At 46.9% G+C, this 19,564-nt stretch overlaps 1 protein-coding gene across 1 annotated transcript in view; it reads left to right on the plus strand.

Annotated features, from left to right (window-relative positions):
- Window positions 1-19,564, plus strand: part of LOC119395680 (sphingomyelin phosphodiesterase 2-like) — a 179,081-nt gene that overhangs the window by 112,987 nt on the left and 46,530 nt on the right. The window lies entirely within an intron of this gene.

The raw sequence follows: 19,564 nt of genomic DNA on the forward strand, positions 1-19,564 counted from the left end.
GTTACTTTACAAGCATGTTTTCGGTTAATAATATTATAAAGTGTTGTACATGAAGCTTGCTTGTAAAAATAAAAGGTTATTGTTTAATTTGGCTTGTTCTAAGTTGCGGTTCTCGCCGCAAGAGAACGCTAGATAAGCTAAGAAAAATGGCGCGGCCCTTTGTCGTGTGTAGTGGCTGGAGCTGCAGGAAGAAAGAATTCCGCGAGTACCGCGATGCTTTTGTGATTACCGATAAATTGTTTCAACTAAGGCAAAATCGACTCAGAACGCCTATGTTCCGAACTAAATACGGTACTCAGACACTCGCCTATTTAATACCACATTTTCTAAATAATAATCGAGAAATTGCTAATATGATTCGGGACAACTCTTCGACATATAGTTTCCGGAAAAAAGTTAAAGATTACCTTATGTTTAGCTCCTAATCTTCTCTTTATATTGTGCATTTGCCGTCTCTCGATGTTTTTTTTATTATTTATGTTTTATGTTTTTCTTATCTTCGGTTTACTGTTTTGTAACATTGACCATCATCAGGGCTCGTATAAACATTTCCATGTCACGCATTATTATTAGTGTGTACCGAAGGTAACTGCTTTACTTATTCTAGTTTGATCGCCTGTATGCCTGTGTTTTGACCTTCTTTTCTTGTTACATGTACTTGCGCATGTGTCGCGGCTTTCCACCCCTGAGCAATGTATGGGTAGGGGGGCCCTTGTCAGGCAGTTGCATCTGCCTTTAGCCCCTTCATCCCAGACAATGTCTGTCTGAATAAAGTTCAAATTCAATTCAATTCAATTCAACTGCGGTGCCGGCTGACGAAGGACATTGTGCGATGGCTGTGCGGGGAGCTTCGCCAGGACATGGAGAGGTGGCGTACGGACACGAGAACAGCCTCGACCGATGGTGTTGTTTTTGTTGAGCTACAAGTGCTTTGCGCCCTTCGCCACCGGCAGTTACCACGACGCGATCGCAAAGAACGAGGACGTGGCGATGAGCTAATCCAGTGTGGGTCTCACGATTCATACTGTCATGGAAGCGATCGTCGAGCGCCTCGGCAATGAATGGATTGCCCTCCCTGCCAAAAGGAACGCTTTGTCCATATATATGCAAGATTTGAAGGCTGCGTCGAGGTGGTCGACGACACGTTCGTGTGCGTAAGTGCGCCGTATGAAAAGGACGACGGCATCAAGGCTGCTTACTTTTGCCGCGAGAACCTTTACGCCCTCAGCGTCATGGTGGTGAGAACAAATTTCATCTTATTCAATCTCGCGCATACCGTTAGTAGAATGCAAAGCAGGAACGTGAAAGATAGCTTTTCGCCACTCTCCAATATTTTAACGACATTTGCCGTGGCTCCAACTGCAGTGGTAGAAAAGAACGCAGTAGTCGCGGTAAACAGAGCTTCCGTCACTATTTAGTTTTGGCAGGGGTGACTTGACGCCATAAAAAAGTTCATCGAGCTTCAAATTTGATCGTGATAGCTTTTAAGAAAAGTAATGCATGAAAGGAAATCAAACGTACTGATTGCGCTCTAATTTTATAAACAGTGATATGCAGTAACTGCCACATATTAAATGAAAGATAAAGCTGTCGAAGCTGCGCTTCGAAAGCAGCTCGAGAGAAATAAGTGCGTTGGACCACACAGTTACAGTTGTTCTGCATGTAGCTGGTTGTATTGCTGTTGCCGACGTCCTTCCAATGCAAACAACACTCTGCAGGTATGTGAACAACCTTGCCAATGACTGCCCTCGTACTCGGGGCCCGTGCACGACGCCTTCATGTGGAGGACATCCACCGTGAGCCACGACTTGGGCAGTGGACTCCGTGGCCAGGGTGGTGAACAGCTGCTTGGTATGCAGGCGTGAGAATGCTTGTGTGGTGTCTTAGTGTAGCTAAGAAATTATAACTACTCGAGTCTCTTTGTCCAAATTTCTGCCCCATATGTTATTTTTGGCAGCATACCTTGGTCGAACACTGTCTACTTTAGTGGCACTGGTGTTCCCTTAAATGAAAATTCTCTCATGCACACAATTGACACAACAGGTCATACTGAGACCCGAGGCAGCACACAATAATCCAACTTGCTTTCAGTGTATAATTGCAACGTTTATTTCTGTGTTCATGGGAAAGACTACTAGTGCAATAGAACGGTCAAGCATGAAAGAAACGTTCATGAAGACATTGTATGATGCTTTATTATAAAGTGGTGAAATAATAGATAGTCAGCATGTGGTGACACAGAAATGAAATGCTACATTCCGAGGTTATGTTAATAAAAACTCCGTGGCTATGTTAATAAAAAGAATACATGAAATGCAACTGCCATAATTGCTGTACATTCATAAAAACAATTATGCATGGAACGGTCAACTTGTGTGAAAAAATAAATACAAATAAGCAAGCAAAGCCAAGTGCTGTATAGCAATAGAATAGGTCAACTGACATCTCAAAGGTACTTCAGTTATGGTTCATAAAATAAACTAAAAAACAACTTAAAAGACTGCAGAAAAAACATGCTGTCACTTTACATTCACGACCCAAGCACAAAAAAAACTAAGGGAACCCAAGCCTTGAGTGTACTGACCGTCTGCAACCACGCCTTCCACATCAGTCCCATGCAACCAAAGGAAAGGACAACACCCTTACCACCAAAGAAGACGTGCATGGTGTCACTTCCCTCACCTGGTCTATGAAAGAAGTTAAGGGTTGTAGTTCCACATCTTTGTTGTCATTCCCTCTGACGAAGGAATTGTGTTGATTCCAAACCGTCTGGAGGTAAACCCATTTTGTCGTTGGAGCCTTTCAAAAGTCGTAATTAGGTAACCTAACCACACAAGCAATTCTCTCAATATGTCTAGCTGCAAAAAAAGGAAAGCAGTGCATATCAGTGACATGATATCTTCGAATAAGTTAAAAGAAGAGAGAAAGGACTAGTACATATTCAAGTATATATTAATATTATGCTAAGTGAAACACTGTCCTCCGCAGGTGATAGTGCATACCCGCTGAAACCTTGGCTGCTTAACCCCATCCCTGGAGCATATCCTGCAGGATCCCCTGCTGCCCGATTCAACTGTACCCACTCGTCACTGCGGTGTGTCGTATAACCGCGCATTGGCGTCCTCAAGGCCCGCTTTCGGTGCCTATAGAGGTGCAGAACACTGTACTATGGCCCACTCTTCAGGTCGAAGATCATCGCAGTTTGTGTGGTGCTTGACAACCTTGGCGTTCTGCAGCAGCTGTCTGAGCCAGACGACATTCCTTGCACTGAGAAGCTCGAATGAGAAGATGCGGACCTTTACAACAACAATAGCGACGATACGGCTACAGTAGGCATGTACCAGGCGGGTAGGGAAAAGCGGGATCAGGCTGTGCAGTGGTTCAGAGCTGGGCACCACTGGATGTGATGGGGTTTACTTTCCTGCGAGATGTTCACAGAAACACGAAACACAAGAAGCTCTTGTTTTGTCTCATGACAAAGTAGCCACTTGCAGTGTGTTCGATCCTATACCTATCTCCTGTACTTGTGTTCATGCAGGAACTGTATTCTGACAAAAGCTTCATTGTGTTGGTTCATTGAGAGTATGGTAATTGTACCAGGCAGTTAGGCGAAAGCGTGTTCAGATTCTACAGCGAATCATAGCAGGAGTAGTTTGTTGAGACCATAGTAACTCTGGAAACAGCCTGTGTTATTTCGCAGCAGCGCATGCAACCTTGAATGCCATTCTAGATCATTGTTTTCAGCACTTTGTTCACAATGCGAATCCAGTGAAAGACATTTCACATCTTGTGATGACTGTACGAGTCTGGCAGGTGCTGTACAAACGCTCTATTCATGTAGTAGCCACTCGTACATGCAAGAGCACAAGCTTGATCCGGTTGGTAATCAATGTAAACACGTATAGTGCACAAAACGAACCAGTACCGAAAGGGGCGACGCGGACACAGCGCTGTGTTGCTCCTGTCCTGGTTTCTCTTGTGCACTGTAGAGGTTTACATGCAAGAGTAATAAGTGATATTTCAGAATGCATTGTGAGGTAGTTCACCATCTTTTCTAATGATTTTCCAACTGCTGTGCAGAAATCGCTTTATTGAGCAACCATATTATGGTTTGTCTTTGCAATAATAAAAAGCACACAAGTTATCTCATTGTTTACATCATTGTCTCATGATTCACTGCTGCCAACAACAACAAAGGATGCCTCTAATATTGTGCCAGCCAGTTTTGGAACAAGGACAATTAGAAAAAAAGACATCTCGTGTACAGTTCGTGCGCTTCCAGTGCTGCCAATCCAATGTAACATCAACTGCGTGAAATACTACAATTCCTCTTCTTTATCTGTGGTCATTATGCACTTCTTATCCGTAAGTTGTAAGCAACGTAGAAGTACCTTCCATAGTTAACACCTTCGGGGATGCATCACTTGTGCGGATCGAAATTCGCCTAGACCATATCATTCAGATTCAATTGATGGCCGGATACTTGACTGTTATTGCTTCTGCTTCTGTATATTTACATGATTGTAACTTTTATTTACAGTAGTCCTCACACATCCTTAACAAAACATATAGAACCGTCTTAATGATGACGACAGGTCAGAACATACTCCGCGCATCGGAGACGTTAGCACAACTAGCTGTTGGGTTAGTTGGTTCATTAATACTTGCAATGCAGTGCAGCTCCTTATCTCTATACTATCGGCAGCGCTTCTGGACGCCGCGGGCTTTGGGAACGAAGGGTCACCGAAACCCAACACAGAGTCGACGCGCATAATTGTAACGATGCGGGCGTTGTCCACCGGAACGTGCGTCGCCAAATCAAACGGCCCTCCGCCTGTACTGCTGCAATAAGCATGTGCATAGCTGAAACGTCAAGGCCACCCAAGTGAAACGCAAGCTTACCTGATTGCGCTGCGGTTTCGCGCTGCCGCCACCTTACTTCGCCATAGGCGCCGTCACTCCGGCGGCGGCCTGCTGCTGGGGCCAGGACAGTTAAGGCGCTCTGTCAGCGTCTGTCACAGCTCCTGTCGTACCTCCGGCAGTAAGTCGCAAGCCATTCTTCCCATACGGGGACGATCGGTAAAAAAAAATCCAACATCGCGGCCCACTGTTCGGCGATCCTGCCGACAGAACCACAGAACACGTACACAAAATACCCGGACAAATAACGATTGCGGCTGTGTCGACGCTGGCTTGGCTGGCTCGCTTATTGGCTAGAAAAGTTACGATGGCTTCGTCGCTCATCTCCAAAAATGGCGCTAAATTGCGGACGGTCTCGTCTGCCTCACGACTTTAAGAGTGAACGCTTCACTTTTATTTTTTTCCTGTTGACTTTACAATTAAATAAACGAAATGTTACGTGACTGCACGTTTCTTTGTATTTTATGTCCCCTTCACGTCACGTTTCGCAAGCATTTCATGCGTTTGCGTCATAATTGCGTACACGTCACGCCTACGTCGAATTCGACAGAAAATGGCGGAAGTCCAGAATAGCACCCCTGCAGGTGGAACGAAACAATTTTCCGAAAGAGGACAGACGCCCACGAACACGCCCGTGGGAGGCGCGATGATCAGTTGGCAAAAAGATAGCGCGACAATCACGCTAACGTCGCTACACTGTCAAAATGTTGACTGAGTGGTGGCGCTGACGCGTTCGCACACTTTTCCTTTGAAAACCGCCGCAAATGCCGCACAGGCGTTTGTGACGCCATTCTCGTTCTTGTAGCAGTTTTTATCATTGCTGCTATCGCGTGCTCTGCACTGTCTTCCTGTCATGACCGCCGTAATGCAAGCTCGGAACAAACTCGTGTGCCCGAGAAGCTCCGGCCATCCTACATAGCACCCTTGGACTGATTCAGAAAACGGACTCCTCAAATTCATAAAGGCATTTCACCAAGCAGAGCCAGCATTTCTTTTACGCACTCATACAGTAACACTGAATTAGTTTATTAAGTGGATTCAGCGCGATACAACGAGGACAGAGGGGAAGAAGGAGCAGGAACACCAGCGCCGTTCTAGCAACTATCTTTATTAGCGCAGAAACTATAACCACGTGACCACACACCATGACGTCAAATAGAGAATACATGCGAAAGATCAGGACTAACCACGAACAAACTGTATCAGGTGACAAAACTATTCAAGAAAGAAATTTTTCTGTCATGCAGGGTCTATAGAAGGCACGCTTCTCCCGCATCTAAGCGTGATATATATATATATATATATATATATATATATATATATATATATATATATATATATATATATATATATATATATATGCAAGAGGTATACGCTTCTAAAAAACTGCTTATTGGTCGACGTTTCGATCGGAGACCGATCTCCATAAAGACGAAATTTACCAGGCTTCGATGTACTTTTATATCATCGTCCTCCGAGCCGAGAGAGAGAGAGAGAGAGAAAAAAAGTTTAATAGAAGTAAAAACAAAAAAAGAAAAGAAAAAAGTTAAAGGAAAATAAAAAAAAAGAAGTAAGAAACCTGAGGAAAAAGTGTCGCGAACACACCACGTGCACATACTTGGACATACGAACAACACTTGTTTCCCGACAAAAAAAAACTACAAAAGAAGAGTATGTAGATATACACAGATCGTCCATGTGGACACATGAAGCACATTCAGAAGAAACGACATGAAATAACGCCGACCAAATGAAAGGTTTTATAAACATTAAAAAAGACGTTTCGGCTATCGTACGGTAGCCTTGTTCACAGTAAAGTGGCCCAGCGAAGCGGGCTTATGTCCATTTTAGAACGCTGGAGAGACACCTGGCGTAGGCTGGAGGCAGATTCCTACCATTTCTGTTCAGCGGTTTTTTTTCGTAGTCTGGATAAGAAGCTATTCCAGATACTGACGCGCACACCAGTTTCTTTCCTTTGCGATTACGGTTGCCTTGGCCCAGTCAGTGTCGTGATTACATGTACCCACGTGTTCCGCAGGTGCGTTAGATGCCACATTCTTCTTTCTGACGTCATTCATGTGGTCCTTCAGAAGTCTCTCAAAGTTACCACTCTCTCCGATTTAAATATAGTCGCAGACTGCCCACGGAATTCTATAAACGATACCTGGGAACTTTTCTTTCTTGAGTGGGTCCTTCACCTGCCTTCGCGGTCCTTCACGTGGTAAACACCAGTTCGTGGTTTAATTTTCGGGCAGGAAGACGCGCGACGCGTACGTTGAACGTTCGTAGAACCCGTGCTATTGCTTCACTAACACCTGGCACATAGGGAATGGCTGCACGAGCTCGGGGCTGCACACCTCGCGTAGCGCCGACGTTGCGTGTGCGGCGTTCTACGGAACGAATGAAGCTGAGAGGGTACCCGTTGTCAGAAAGTTCACCGCGCACTTTGGAAAGGTCAGTGGCACGGTCAGCGTCACTGGAGCAAATCGCATGTGCCCTCTATATCAGGGAAGCGGGAACACAACGTTTCTGGCAGGCCGGGTGAACTAACTCATAATGCAGGTAACGTCCGGTGTGCGTTGCTTTTCTAAAGGCAGCAAAGGAAAGGCGGCCGTTTTTTCTTTCTACAAGTACGTCTAAGAAAGGTAAACGGCCAGAGACCTGCGTTTCAGTTGTGAACTGAATCGATGTCTGTATGCTATTCAAATACGCCGAGAATGCATCGAAAGCCTCTTTCTTGATGACGCAAAAACAGTCGTCAATGCAACGAAGGAAAATCTTCGGAGAACGGTCAAAGGACGTGAAGGCCCGTGTCTTTATCGACTCCATCGCAAGGTTCGCCGCCGTGACAGAAAATGAAGCGCCCATCGCGGTTCCATGCACCTGAAGCAAGGTGTGTGGCCGGGCTAGTTGGTATTCCATATTGACGTGAACAGCGCGTGTAATGCACAAGGACAAAGAAACAGCAGCAGCTCAGCGCTAGTCCTCGTCGTTTCTTTGTCCTTGTGCATTACACGCGCTGTTCACGTCAATCTCCATGCACCTGCTTGTAGACAACATCCTGAAACACAAAGTATGTGTTTTCAAGGCAGAACTTCAAAGTTTTAAAAGGTCGGGTGCATCTATCGGCGATCCGTCCCCAATTTTTTCGTCGGACTGCAAGGCAGCCTCGCACACCTTAACGGCCAGTTCCACTGGAACACTGGTGAAGAGAGACTTCACATCAAATGAAACTATGATCTCATCATCATCAACCGTGGTGTCCCGCACCTTTTTGATCAAATCAAAGGAGTTCCGGATGAAAGAAGTGCCTTTTCCAACGAGAGGAGCGAACACACGATGAAGGTAGATGTAGTGAAGGAGTGACGGGACTCGCACTCACAGGTAGCGTTTGCATACTCGCTGTTTTATTAGAAGTTACACTAATATATACAAGCACAAGGACACAGTGTTGCCAACCTAAACACTGAAACCGAAACTGCAGGAACAATGTACAGGACACAACAATTTCCCTCCGTAATTTTTTTTCTTTGTGAACGTGTTAGTACGTTACTATAGGTTAATCGCGCACAGTTTATATGTGGAACAAGAAATACACAGCAACAAATACGCATCAATATGTACACACAAAACGATCTACACACATGCAAAAATATTGAATATATTAGGTAACAGGCACACCAACTAAGGAATATTTATACATTCAGACTTAATAACCATATCTGTCCGGTCGTCGTCCCTCTCGGTGCGGCTGAATGGGACGACCAGGTGGGCACAACACCACAGGTTCTTCTGTAGTGTTCACGGGCGGGCGTGAAACAGTTTCTGAAGCAGGAAACTGTCCGGCGGCTGATCTCGTTGGCGACCCGGAATCGCAGTCTGCACTAGGCGCAGGTTTCGCTGCGGGAACACTTGCCTAGGCAGACGCTGGCTGCCATGTTGCAGCGAGAAGCGTGGCATCAAAGGGATCGTGATGGAACGAAGATTCACGCCCTGCAGAGTGTTGCTGAAGGCCATTGTCGCCAGGGCGCCGAGCAGGCACCTTGCACAGCTTTGCCGTGTTCCATGTTTTGCCATCGTCGAGAATGAAGGATGCTGGACCGCATTGCTCGATGACTTTCCTTGGCTTCGAAAAAGACATGTCACCCTTGAATGAAACCGATGGTTTCTTCACCCGCACCGTGTCTCCTACTGCCACTGTTGTCGGTTTTGCCGCTCGCCTCCTGTCGGTGTAGGCTTTGCTGTACTCTTGCCTGCGCTTGACACGTTGCCGCAGCCTGACCAGTGCCTGGTTTGGTGCCTTTGCGAAGGACTCGGGCGATAAGCCGAAGATGTCAAGCTTCGTTCTTGGCAGCCTTCCATGTAACAGTACCGCAGGGGCCGCTCCTGTTGTGGCGTGTGGTGTACACCTGTGTGCGGTGAGGTAATCCCGTACAGCAGTTCGCAGCGGACGTTGTTCCAGACGAGCCACTTGGAGGTAAGTCTTGAACGTGCGGTTGAACCGCTCGATCTGTCCGTTTGGCTCTGGGTAATAAACGGATGAATGCGACAGATGGATCACTCGTTCTTGTAGGCAGCCTACAAAGTCCTTTGACGTGAACTGGGGCCCATTATAACACACTATCTCTTCAGGATATCTTTCCCGCGCAAATACGTTGAGCAGGAACTCGGTCACAGTTTTTGTAGAAATTTCCCTTGAAAACTGTACTTCTGGCCATTTTGAGAAGTAGTCTACGAGTGTCAGGACAAACCTACAATCTAGAGGCGCCCTCTCCAGGAACCAACGATATCCATTGCAAGTTTCTGCCACGGTCTCTCTGGTAGCTCGACAGGTTGCAGCGGGGCGGGTGACGTCTTCGCCGATTTATCTGCTGCTTGACAGATGCTACAATTGTGGATTGCTTCTTCCACGTGAATGTCCATGTGGGGCCACCAAAATTGTTCCCTAAGTCTGGCTTTCGTGCGTGCGGTATCCTGGTGAGTTTCATGCGCTGTTGCCACGAGTTGAACCACGAGAGATGATGGAACTACAAGCCCCTCTGCACGCAACAACAATTACCTCACTACTGACCATTCGTCTCGAACTCTGAAATATGGTTCCAGACCTTCCGGCAAGTCTCTGTGTGAGGGCCAAGACCCACTTACAAACGCCTTCACCTTTTGAAGAGTGGCGCCAGCAAGAACCGCTTGTTCAAACTGCTCTTTGGTCAGGCAAGTTGGGTGAACCATGGAAACAATTCCTTCCTCAAAAGTAAGCTCTCCATCTGCCATATGAACAGGTAACCGCGAAAGAGCATCGGCTACTCTGTTGGATGAGCCTTTCTGGTACTCCACCATGAAACTGTAACGTAGTAGCCTTGTGCACCAAAGTGCATTTCTAAGTGGGCGCTGGCCTGAGCCCTGCGAAGACAGAAGCGAAACGAGTGCCTGATGGTCTGTTCGGAGAGTGAATCTCCGTCCCCACAGGTATGCATGCCAATGCTCGCATGCCCAAACGTATGCAAGTGCTTCCTTCTCGCCAACCTCGTACTTTCTTTCAGCCGGAGATAGCGTACGTGATGCAAAAGCAACAGAGCTTATTACCGGCGTGCTGCTGCAGGACTGCTCGTAGACCACATTCGGATGCATCAGTGGAAATGATAATTGGAAGCGCAGGATCAAACAGGTGCAAGACAAGATCTGACGATAATACTGCCTTTACCGCGCGGAAACTCTTACCCACCTCAACAGACCAGGTGAAGGTTTCGCCTTTCCGAAGAAAAGCCCTCATTGGTTCAACCATCTCGGCCAAGTGTGGCACAAACTTGGCGTAGTATTCGACCAACCCAAGAAAGGAGCGGAGTTCAGCCGCATTTCTTGGAACTGGGGTTTCCGCAATTGCGTCCACTTTCCCTGACAGTGGCGAAATACCGCAAGGTGTCACCTTGTGGCCCAAGAATTCGAGCTCCTGAACTCCAAACACACATTGGCTGTTGGGCTTCAGACCTGCGTCTTTGATACGCTGTAACACTGCCTCCAAGTTCTTTTATTTATTTATTTTATTTATTCAAGTACCCTAAGGGCCCGCTAGGGGCATTACATAGGGGGGGGGGAACATAAACAGAACACAATTTTTACAGATAATGAATAACTGCAGGTTAATACAATGCTATAGTACACAAATTCGTAGAACGTAGTAACAAGGCAAGAGTAACATGATATAAAGCATAATTATTAATGAAAGTCACCGGGTTCCAAATAGGTTAGCAATGCTGAATTAAACAAAGAAGGCTCAGCTATTGTAGCAATCCTTGAAGGTAAGTCATTCCATTCCTTTATTGATAAAGTTAAAGGCGAATTTTTGAATTTTTCCGTACGGGCGAAGATAGGGTTGACTTTGAAAGCATGATCGGTGCGATTAGAAGTATGAGGTGGCGGTAAAATATGCGTTCGGGCAAATGATGTGTTAGAGTGATAAAGGGTATGAAAAAATGATAATCTGGAAAATTGCCTGCGCACAGCAAGCGGCGGCATATTCAGCTCTGCTTTCAAAGATGAAACGCTTTGAAATCGTGAGTATGATGATAAGATGAATCGAGCTGCTTTATTCTGGACGGCTTCCAGTAGATTAGTAAGGGTGATCTGGTGGGGATGCCAAATGATTGACGCGTATTCCAGTGAAGGGCGCACAAGGAAATTATATGCTTGAAGCCTGGTGTCCCTGTCGGCTAGATATAAACGTCGCTTCAGAAAGCCAAGTTTCTTCTGCGCTTTGCAAGTAATGTGTTCTATGTGGTCAGTCCATGTTAGTCTTGAATTGATAAGGACGCCGAGATATTTAACCGTTGTAACTGAGTCTACAATTTTATCGTTTAGTACGTAAGTATTACAATGTGACTTCAAGACAGAATTGAACGTCAAGTGTTTAGTCTTTTCTAGATTAATTTGCATCTGCCATATGCTGCACCATTGTGTTAGCTTATGAAGGTCAGATTGTAGAGCTATGACGTCGTTAGGACCAGCTATTTCTCTGTATATAACGCAATCGTCTGCGAAAAGGCGAATTGTTGAAGTAATATTTGATGCTATGTCATTAATATATATTAAAAATAAAAGCGGTCCTATTACTGTACCTTGAGGGACACCAGACTTGACAAGTGTTGGTCTGGATATATAATCATTTAGTTTAACCACCTGAGAACGATTTTTTAGAAATTCCTCAAGCCATCGTGTCGTTTCGCAGTCCAGTTCGAGATTACGTAATTTTAGTGTTAGTCGTTTATGAGGTACGCGGTCGAAGGCCTTTGAAAAGTCAATAAAGATTCCGTCAACAAAATGGGACAAGTGCAGTGAGGTGTGAATGTCAGTTACCAACTCATAAAGCTGTGTTTGACATGAGAGTTTCGGACGGAAACCGTGCTGATTGTTTATGAGCAAATTATTTCGATTGAGATGCGTCATTATGTGTGTGTAGATTATGTGTTCTAGCAGTTTGCAACTAATTGAGGTCAGTGATATAGGACGATAGTTATTGAAGACAGTGTTATCACCACTCTTAGGTATGGGCAGAACATGAGCTATTTTCCAGTCTTCTGGTACGTATCCAGAGTCAAGTGACTGTTGGAATATTAAAGAAAGTGCAATTGCTGATATATGACTGGCTATTTTTAAAAGTTTAGCGCTGATGCCATCCGGGCCTGGGCTGGTCTTAAACGGCAAGCGGTCAATAGCGCGTTTTACACCATTAGAGGTTATAATGATTGATGGAAAGCTAAACGGAATGGCTGGTTGCGGAAGGATCAAGGAACTATTAATAGGATCTTCATCTGTGTAGACTCCCGCAAAGTGCATATTGAATTGCTCGGCACACTCATCTAGTGTTAGCACGTTGCCGTCAGCACCTAACATAGACGGCACCAACCGATCTTGTTTGGGATTGACTACATTCCAAAACCTTTTTGGATCTGTTTTTAACAGATTTGGTAGCGTGCAGTTGAAATATTTATTTTTTGCTTCAATAATTGTTTTCTCTGTTTGTTTCGAGATTTCTTTATATTTTTGCCAGTCATCTGGCTTATCTGACTGACTTGCTTTCGATACGCCCTTTTCTTCCTGTTAATGCATGTCTTTACATCGCGAGTGAACCATGGATCACTTACGCGTGAGCTTATCGCGAGTCTGGGCACACATGAATCTTCTATTTGTTTAAGGTGATCGCGAAATATGCACCAGTTCTCATTGGTAGTACGGTTTGCGAAGCTTGGCTGAAATTCAATTAAAATTGTTGTAACATGCGATTCATTTTTTCTGTGTCTGCCTGCGCATAGTTAAGTATTTCTTTTGTTATTTTTCTTTTGTCAAAGCCTGGTGCAGTGATCGAACAATGTATGGCTCTGTGATCACTTATCTCTTCCAAGATATGAACACGTGCCAAGGCCGGATTGTTAGTCAAGATGAGGTCTAATGTATGATTACCGCGAGTGGGTTCATGCACTACTTGGGTGAGGTGATGATAGTGAAGGCACTGAAGGAAACCTAGGTGCTCCGCGCGATTACTCTGAGCAGTAATTGATAACGTCTTCCAGTCTATGCCTGGGTAGTTAAAGTCACCGGCTATGATTAAAAACATCGAGGAAACTTCTTCATGACCTGTTCAGTAGCATCACTGAAAACATCAATGAAGTCAGATCGACTATCTGGCGGCCAGTAACAGACACCAATGATGCAATGAACATGGCAAAAACGAACAGATATCCAGATTAATTCCAGGGGTGATTCAATTTCTACGAGTGACGGCTGAAATTGCTGTTTTACTGCTATGAGAACTCCACCTCCTCTAGATCCGACCCTGTCTCGCCGAAAAAGCACGAAATTTGGAGGGAACATCAACTCGCTATCGGCGATGTCGACGGAAAGCGAAGTTTCAGTTCCGATGAGAATATCGGTTGAACACGTGTGCATGATTATTTTTAAGGTATCAAGTTTATGAAATATACTACGGAAATTCGCCAGGAGCAAGCAAATTGGAGCTGGTGTGGCAGCTTTCTTCCCTTGTTTTCCGTGGTGTCACTTCGAGGTCAGCTCTGGTCGTGCATCGACACGAATGACACAATCTGAGGCTGAATCGTAGCGATAAATGCCGCTTTTCATGTGTAGTTTGTTGTACCGCACAGTAAACCGCTCATTTTCTCTGCGGTGCTCCTTGGCAAAATCGCGCAGCTTTTTCCTTTCATGCAGTACTTTAGGGGAGAAATCCTCATCTAACCAGACTTTTGGGGATTTGAGGTCTTTTAACTTGGATGCATTGTTTAGAATTTCTGTTTTGGATTTGAAGTTTAGAAATTTAACAATAATCGGTCGATGTTTACCAGGATCACGCTGGCCAGGGCGGTGAGCTCTTTCTATGTCATGCACCTGAATGCCAAGATGAGTGTCTAAAAATTCCTTAGCAATTCTTTCAGATTCCGCATATCCCTCGTGCTCAGTTTCAGGCAGGCCTTTGATAATCAAACTGTTCCTTCGCATGCGGTTATTCATGTCTTCTACTACATCTATCAGCTCATTGTTTGTTTTACGTATGTTTACCTTACATTCCTGAACATTTTCCGTTACGGCGTCAAAGCCGTTCTTCAGTCCCGATACATTCGTCAAACTTTGTTCAATAGATGACACGCGTGCATTGATGTCGGTAATTTGCTTACTGATATCTGTCAATGACGCTGTGGTTTCAGCATGACACTCCTTAAGCAGTGCGAGTACGTCGTCGATCTTAGGGCCTGGGTTCGTTTCTACGTCGCCCGCACAAATCAAGAGCATCGCGAGGCACACAGACATCAAAAGTGAGGAAGACCTAGGGCAAAGCTCACGTAGAAAGCCAGCTTCTGCGCTAAAACGGTCATTACGAGAGCACTGACATGTTCGACAAGCAAGAAAGGAACCAATGCGTGCTCGGTACGTGCACACGTCAATACCCATTTGAGCAAGACTAAAGGCACTAAAGGCACAAGAATGGGGAGTAGCGGCCACAAGGTAGAATGAATGCTGTATGAATAAAGAAAGCCTACCTATAACGGCAAAGCGTACAAATTAGGCATAAGCCGTTTGTGGCCGCTAATCCCAGAGAGCTGATGCCAGGCTGTCCTTTTTGTAGCGATGTGGTGGCGCGGCGTCCTGTTGAAGTCGGTGCCCGGGCGCAAGTGACAGTCCCCGATGATCGCTGGTCATTCACTGGCACACTTGGAAGCCAGATAGTTGATCTGATCTTCGGTATCGATGGCGCAGCAATGAAGCGGCAGGGCTTGACTGGCACGAGGCAAGGCACGTCGATCTATAACGGCAAAGCGTACAAATTAGGCATAAGCCGTTTGTGGCCGCGAACCCCAGAGAGCTGATGCCAGGCTGTCCTTTTTGTAGCGATGTGGTGGCGCGGCGTTCTGTTGAAGTCGGTGCCCGGGCGCAAGTGACAGTCCCCGATGATCGCTGGTCATTCACTGGCACACTTGGAAGCCAGATAGTTGATCTGATCTTCGGTATCGATGGCGCAGCAATGAAGCGGCAGGGCTTGACTGGCACGAGGCAAGGCACGTCGATCTATAACGGCAAAGCGTACAAATTAGGCATAAGCCGTTTGTGGCCGCTAATCCCAGAGAGCTGATGCCAGGCTGTCCTTTTTGTAGCGATGTGGTGGCGCGGCGTCCTGTTGAAGTCGGTGCCCGGGCGCAAGTGACAGTCCCCGATGATCGCTGGTCAATCACTGGCACACTTGGAAGCCAGATAGTTGATCTGATCTTCGGTATCGATGGCGCAGCAATGAAGCGGCAGGGCTTGACTGGCACGAGGCAAGGCACGTCGATCTATAACGGCAAAGCGTACAAATTAGGCATAAGCCGTTTGTGGCCGCGAACCCCAGAGAGCTGATGCCAGGCTGTCCTTTTTGTAGCGATGTGGTGGCGCGGCGTTCTGTTGAAGTCGGTGCCCGGGCGCAAGTGACAGTCCCCGATGATCGCTGGTCATTCACTGGCACACTTGGAAGCCAGATAGTTGATCTGATCTTCGGTATCGATGGCGCAGCAATGAAGCGGCAGCGTGCTCCTCAGCTGATTTACCAAAATAATGACATCGTCGATGTAAAAGAGGACACCCACACAATTGCGAAGGATTCCAGACATCGTACTGTAGAAAGCAGCAGGTGCTGAGGCTAGCCCAAAACAAATGCGTTTGAACCGCTACAGCCCTTCATATGTTATAAAAGCTGTCAAGTCCCTGCTCTCAGGATCCAGGGGAACTTGATGGTAGGCAGACGCAAAGTCGAGTTTCGTAAAGCGCGTGGCACCCACCAAGGCATGAAGCAACTCATCCGTGTGAGGCAGCGGAAAGCTGTCCGGAATTATGGCCTTGTTAGGTTCACGGAAATCTACACAAAGCCAGATACTTCCATCTTTCTTCTGAATGACTACAATAGGGGACACCCATTCTGACACATCGATGCGTTCACTGATGTCCAAGCTTTCCAAGCGCTGCAGTTCGGAAGACACGCGTGGTCGTAACGTGAAAGGAAACCCGCGAAGTTTTGATGCTACTGGCTGAACACTCGCACGTGTCTTAATCCTGTGAACAAAACATTTTGCAAGACCGAGCTCACTTGTGACCAAAACTTTTGCTGAAGTGCTGATGGCAGCAGCATGGATGGCTCTATCGGACATGTCCAAGCTACTTCGGCGTTCTGTACTGTGCTGGTTTGAAAACACAGTAGCTCAGACCCTTCAATGCGCAGCTTCAAAGCCTTAATACCATCCAGGCCAACGAGAGAAGTACCCTGTTGGACGACATAAAACAAAAGCGGTGCGCGCAATTCTAAAAAAAAAGACCTCAGAAAAGAAGCAGCCTCGAACCAAAATTGGTCTTTTGGAATAATCCAGAAGCGTCATACGAAGAACGGGAAGAAGCGGCACACCCGAGAAGTGTTGGTCAAACACCTTGCCTGAAAGAATGGAAACGGAAGAGCCAGAACCGAATAACAGCTTCATAGCGACCTTCCCGACTTGAACGTTAATGTGAATTCCAGATGCAAGAGGCTGTTGAACCAAAAGAACATCTACGGTTTCATCCTGCGACTGGCTATCTACTGAAATATCGTGGACAGCTGCTTGCGACCGTTTCTGCTTGCAAACGTTTTCAAAATGTCCGATACGGTCACAAAAGAAGCATTTTTTTTCCTTTAGCTGGGCAGCGTTTCCAAGAAGCGCGATGCTGCTTAGAACTGCATCTGAAGCAATTCGAAGAATTCACGTGTTGCTGCGAATTCGATGGACAGCGCTGTCGAGATGGGGGGCGGTTCCCAGATGTAGCGGCCTTATCGCGTTTACTGAAAGTGCGAGCACGCGGCCGTGATTTCAGTGACTGCAACACTGAACTGCCTTTTGTGCCCGACTGCGCAGATACTGGTTGCACAGAAATGGAAAATTCCTTCATTTCTACTGCTGCATGCTCGATTTGACTTGCGAGAGCAACTGCCTTGCTGAACGAAAGCGAAGACACTTATAACAGTAGACGCTCCCGAATACGATGCGAGGACACACCGGCAACAAACTGGTCACGTAATGACTCTTCTTGCGATGTAAATGAGCACATCGCGGCAAGCTCAGTTAGCGCGGTCACGTATTCTTGAATAGACTCGCCTGGGAACTGAATTCAACGGTGAAATCGGTGGCGCTCGATGACCAGGTTGCAGGTGCTATCGAAGTGCTTAGCCTGTGCCGCTACCGCGGAGTCATACACGTCGGGCGTAGCTCCGGTCCCGTCTTCCTCCTCTGTCTTTTCGGCCGCCTGCGAAACAGACAGGATATTGAAAATACGTTGACCTTCGGGTCCCAAGGAATGTAGTAGAATAGCCTTGCGTCGCTCAGGGGAGAACTCTGAAGCACCGGAAGCCAGCAGGTAGACCTTGAACATGTCGTGCCATCGAGACCATGGCTGCACAGGGCGACCCGTTGTCGGAAGGAAGGGATCCAGTGGGACGATGCCGGCGAAAGGCATCTGGGGCGCGTGGCAGGTTATCCCGCGAGAACTATATCAGACGGGGTTCAAACACTCGTCGTCATTGTAGTGAAGGAGTGACGTGACTCGCACTCACGGGTAGCGTTTGCATACTCGCTGTTTCATTCAAAGTTCCACTAATATATACAAGCACAAGGACACAGTGTTGCCAACCTACACACTGAAACCGAAACTGAAGGAACTATGTAGAGGACACAACAGTGGCCAGAAAGTTCGCACAGGGGGGAACGAGTGAAGTCCACAATCGGACGCATGGGGATACCCGGCTTGTGTATCTTCGGCAGCCCGTACAAAGCAGGCGCCGAGCCGTTGTGACAGAGGAGGGAGTAGTACAGAAACTTCTTGTGCGGAGGAACAAAACGGAAGACGTCGGCGAGAGGCTTCTGATGCTCCCTTTCCACTTTGAACGTAGGATTCCGGTTAAGACGAACGTACGTGCTACCGTCCCCAAGCAGAGCGGTCATTTTGCTTTCGTAATCATTTTTGTCCATTATAACGGTGGCGTTACCCTTATCAGCGGGTAGAATGACGACGTCCTGGTTCCTTCAGAGACTCTTCACAGCATTAGCCTGCTCAGGGGGGAGGGCAGAAGAGGTACGCCGGGGCCGGGGAAGCTTTGAAAGGATGCTTATAGCACGGGTACGAGCTTCTTCTCGCCGAGGGCGGTCAATGTGGTCGATGGCGCGCACGACCGCACAGTTCATCTCGAATTTGTCTTGTGCGTGTGCAGTATTGAAATTGAGTCGTAGCTCGAGAACGGCAAGTTTCTGATGAGTGGGGACGTACGAGGACACGTTGTGCATGGCGGACGTGGTACGGCCAGGCGGAACCTAAGGGCGCGAGGGCTGCAGCCTTGCCAACCTGTTGCCGTGAGCTAGCTTGGTACGTTGAACATGACATTCAGCCTTGAATTGTGTATGCGACTGAATGGCGGCGAAGTCACTCGGACATTTTTGCTGCAGACGGCGGCAAGCATGGAACTACTGGTGGTGCAGTAGTTTTATGATGTCCTTGCAGTCGAGAATCCTGGCCTGCAGGAGCTGGCGTTCCGCTCTTGAGACGACGCTATGCCGAAAGGGCGTGGCGACCAGCCTGAGCAGGCGAAGATAACGTGGCAGCAGTCATCGCGCTTTGCAGGAAGATGGAAGTCAAGATGGGCCCAGCTCGAAGAAACCCTGACGCACAGCAAAACGTACTGTCGGACTTGAGTTACTAACGATTGGCCAAACGCCTGTTGTAGCTTTGAGCTTCCTCCGAATATTTTTCTTCATTACATTGACGACTGCTTTTGCGTCATCAAGAAAGAGGCTTTCAATGCATTCTCGGCGCATTTGAATAGCATACAGACATCGTTTCAGTTCACAACTGAAACGCAAGTCTCTGTCCGTCTACCTTTCTTGGACGTACGTGTAGAAAGAAAAAAATGGCGGCCTTTCCTTTGGTGTCTTCATAAAAGGAACGCACACCGGACGTTACCTGCATTACGAGTCAGTCCACCCGGCCTCCCACAAAACGTTCTGTTGCCACTTCCCTGATACAGAGGACACATAGGATTTGCTCCAGAGAAGCTGACCGTGCCTCTGACCTTTCCAAAGTGCACAGTGAACTT

Source organism: Rhipicephalus sanguineus, chromosome 6, assembly GCF_013339695.2.
Source record: "Rhipicephalus sanguineus isolate Rsan-2018 chromosome 6, BIME_Rsan_1.4, whole genome shotgun sequence".
Classification (NCBI taxonomy): domain Eukaryota; kingdom Metazoa; phylum Arthropoda; class Arachnida; order Ixodida; family Ixodidae; genus Rhipicephalus; species Rhipicephalus sanguineus.